At 39.5% G+C, this 4,266-nt stretch overlaps 1 pseudogene across 1 annotated transcript; it reads right to left on the minus strand.

Annotated features, from left to right (window-relative positions):
* Positions 1–1,608: 1,608 nt before the first annotated feature.
* LOC113899096 lies at positions 1,609–2,199 on the minus strand (annotated as a pseudogene). The gene has a single exon (XR_003512831.1). The product of XR_003512831.1 is annotated as a phosphatidylinositol N-acetylglucosaminyltransferase subunit P pseudogene (transcript).
* Positions 2,200–4,266: the final 2,067 nt, after the last annotated feature.

The raw sequence follows: 4,266 nt of genomic DNA on the forward strand, positions 1-4,266 counted from the left end.
TAAATTTTAATGTCAAAAGATGAATGGCTAAATAATAATTAAGAGAATGGAGCAGAAGTTTAGATAAATTAGGAAGCTTGTTTGTTAAAGAGCTAGGTAAGTGAAAATGAGTCAGGTATGATGAAGACCATGACGTTAGCCCTTCAAATAAATACAGAATGGCCTTGGAGATGATACAGATGTTCCACAGTTTTTCCTAGTATCTTTGAGGCAGGGGTTGTCTCCTGGGAAATTTGAGCTGACAGCTCCGCTCATTGTCTAGATGGGTGGTTTTATGTATCAGATGCTCGGTGTTAACTACAGGTCACTGTCAAGGTCATGATGACTATGTAGATAGACCGAAATGACATCTCATATACATTGGAGATTTAAGAAGTCTGCTTACAATGCCAAAGGGAAAAGGATATATATTTTGTTTTCTTTTTTTAGCAGTTGGTTATTTACAAAATTATATCCCTACACCAGAACTTTGATTTGATTGAATAGGAAATGGAGACAACAGTTAAAAAAAAAAAAGGCAAAACCCACAAAGAGAAAGTTACTTCTAACTCCTTCTCCCTCATCAGATCACATCTAGATGGATACTTATTCTCAATAAGTGTATATTTAAAATGAATCTTGACTTTCTTGAATGTCTAATGCCACTTCCATGGCTCATATCCCATATTTTCTTGTCTATACTGTTGTGTGTTGTGCCTATATATATATATATATAATATATTGCTGCTTTGTCATAAATCGTCCAACTCTTTTGCAGCCCCATGGACTGCAGCCCTCCAGGCTCCTCTGTCCATGGGATTTCCCAAGCAAGAATGTCGGAATGGGTTGTCATTCCCTTTTCCATATATATAGTAAACCACATATATTAGTATATCACATATATAGTAACTATATGAAAGGGAAAGTGTTAGTCCCTTAGTCGTGTCCAACTCTTTACAACCCCATCGACTATAGTCCACCGGCTCCTCTGTCCATGGGATTGTCTAGGCAAGAATAATGGAGTGGATTACCACTATTCTCCAGGGGATCTTCCTGACCCAGGGATCAAACCTGGGTCTCCATTGTGGGCAGAGGCTTTATCATCTGAGTCACCAGTGAAGGTCCTGTATACTATGCTATACATATATATATATACTATATACTACAATAAATATATATATATATATATCATAATACTATGTGTGCTTAGTTGCTAAGTCATGTCTGACTCTTTGCGACCCCATGGACTGCAGCCCTCCAGGCTCCAATGTACCTGGGATTCTCTAGGCAAGAATACTGGAGTGGGTTGCCATGTCCCCGTCCAGGGGACTCTTCCCAACTCAGTGATCGAACCCGGGTCTCCTGCATTGCAGGTCAATTCTTTACTGTCTGAGCCACCAGGAAAGCCCAAGAATACTGGGTGGGTAGCCTATCCCTTCTCCAGGAGAACTTCCCAACCCAGGAATTGAACCAGGGTCTCCCGCATTGCAGGTGGATTCTTTTCTAGCTAATCTCCCAGGAACCCCCATAATACTATATATATACAGTATATAAATAGCCTCCAGCTTTGTCACTGGACTCTACTCCTCCTGAATATATTCTTTATTTTTTATTATTATTATTTTTTTTTACGGTTGAAACCTTTATGTCAAAAATTTATAATAAATGTTTGGTGTTAGTCCACATACAATTAAGTTCTTGGTGTAAAGTTACTTGGCTTCAAGAAGGAACATTTGGTTTACTTCACTAATAGGAATATCTCTTAGTGCTGGGATGGCCTCTTCTTGGTCTTTCTTGTGCTGTTGGTTTTTGGCATAGTTATCTGTGATATTATGAATGGAGTCAAGTGGAGAGGTACTCATCATGTTTATTCCAAATAAGAGGACGTAATTGATGACTACGGTAATGAGGAGATACACAGGCAGAGCAACGGCCCAATACTTTTGAGGCCAATAAGTTAAGCCTAAGGAGTTTAGCCAAGATTCAGGAATAAAAGCCCACACAAGATACAGTATGAAGCCAAATTGGGAGCTTAAGAAAAGAACAAAGCCATAAATCGCTCTTTCTGGCAACGGCGACGGTGAATTTTCCACCATTTTCCCCGTGGCTTTAGATATTCTTGGGTCCTCCAAGCGCCGACTCCCCCAGCGGCAAGTTTGGCCACCTCAGGGCCTCGGCCTCAGCGCAGGCGCGGACTAGGGGAGCTGCAGGAGGGCGAAAGAGGACCCGAATATATTCTTTAGTATTTCACAGGAGACTGCTAAGAACAAATATTTAAAAATAATTTTGATTACATCACCTCCTTGTTTAAGCACTTAATATTGTGACCCATATATATTAAAAGCAGACTACCACATAGTTATTTTATGTATCACCAAGTTTAAAAACGCTACAAAATAATTCTTTCTTATTAGACTTTTTCTATCTAAAGACACTTTTAAATTTATTTGGCCAGATTTTTATTATATATCATTTCTGTAAATGCACAAGGAAGAAAATACAAGCTGTTGGTACTCACAATACAATTATGTAACAATCCCCGCTAAAGGACTCTGTAAATTGAAAGATACATTCTGATGCTAGAATTGTAAAAAATATACATCCTAGAATCAGTAAAAGATGGTGACTGTCCACCATATGACCCAGCAATTGCACTCGTTGGTATTTACTCAAAAATGTGGAAAATTTATGTCTATGCAAAAATTTGCAGACATATTTATAGCTGCTTTCACCATTGCCAAGATTGGAAGCAACCAAGTTATCCTTTAGTAGGTGAATGGATAAAAAAAAAAAACTGTGATATATCCAGACAATGAACTAATATTCATTGCTAAAAGTAAATGAGCTATCAAGTCATGAAAGGACATGAAGGAAAATTAAATGCATATATCTAAGTGAAAGAAGCCAACATGAAAAGGATACCATATGATTTCAACTATGAATATGACATTCTGGAAAAGGTAAAACTATGGAGACAGTAAAATGATCAGTGGTCATCAGGGTAGGGGGTCAGGAGAGTGACTGTTGGGTGGTGGTGACCATGGGGCAGGGTATGCATGTGTTGGGACAGGAGGAGTATGGGACATCTCTATGTCTTTCCCTGAATTTTATTGTGAATCTTCAATGTCTCTCTCTAAAAAAAAATTAAGTTTAAAGTTAAAAAATATGGTGAATACTAGTTTCATAACTCACTCTCCTCCTCCTCAGCCCTCTCACCTTTTACATAGTAAAAATAAAGTGTGAATCCCTCAGCTTGACATTCATGAATTTTAATTTCATAGTATGGCTCATAACTAATTTTTAACCTAACTTCTTTCCATTTACTAGTGTGTCGACATACGTGCACTTTCACACTCCTCTGCTTTTTGTCCCTTTCCTTCTCTCTCTAATGTCCTAGATTTATTGCCTCCTTTGTTTCCTCTCTCCATCCTAACAGTCCTAGTTCCTCCCTACTGTCCCAATAGCATTATCTGCACACTGATGGCCTATGGTTTGATCTCCTTGTTCTGTAGTTAGTAGAATACATGCCATTGACCAAGTCTTTATACAGGGCCTGGAGGAAAGGAGATGCTTCATAAACATATTTTGACTGAATTTAACTAAAATAAATTGGGAAGAAATTAATTCAAGGATAAAATAGTAAAATACATACAAAGCATTCTATCATTATCATCATCATGAACAAAACAAGACCTTCTATCTATATTTAAAATGATTAAAAATAGGCCTTGTCACTGTAGGTGACAAGCTTAGTGTTTAATATTTTTTTCTTTTTCTCAGGTGAAAACTTGCTAGGCAACTAGGAGTGATACTATAAGTCTTAGACAGGGAGCAGTGGCTGAAGGTCCCTGGGCTGCCTCAAGGTTATAGCATTGGGCTTCTCCCTTACCCCACATCCAAGGGCAAAGGAGAGGCCCCAGCAAGATGGTAGGAGGGGCGAAAATGCATTTAGAATCAAACCCCATGCCTGCCAGAGATGCTCAGAGAGCTCAAACATACTTTGTGTGCACCAGGACCCAGAGACCCCACAGAGATTGAGAAAGAACTGTGTTTGAATTCTCCAGCAATGGACTGCTGCAGGGGCAGGGGCTCTGGGTGCAGACTTGGGTATGGTATAAACCCTCCTGGAGGAGGTCACCATTAACCCACCATAGAGTTGCCAGAACTTACACTGAACTGGGGAAACAGACTCCTGGAGGGCACAAACAGAATCTTGTGCACACTAGGACCCAGGAGAAAGGAGCAATGACCCCACAAGAGACTGACCCAGACTTGCCCGTGAGAGTC

The sequence above is a fragment of the Bos indicus x Bos taurus genome, chromosome 1, assembly GCF_003369695.1.
Source record: "Bos indicus x Bos taurus breed Angus x Brahman F1 hybrid chromosome 1, Bos_hybrid_MaternalHap_v2.0, whole genome shotgun sequence".
NCBI classification, from domain to species: Eukaryota; Metazoa; Chordata; class Mammalia; order Artiodactyla; family Bovidae; genus Bos; species Bos indicus x Bos taurus.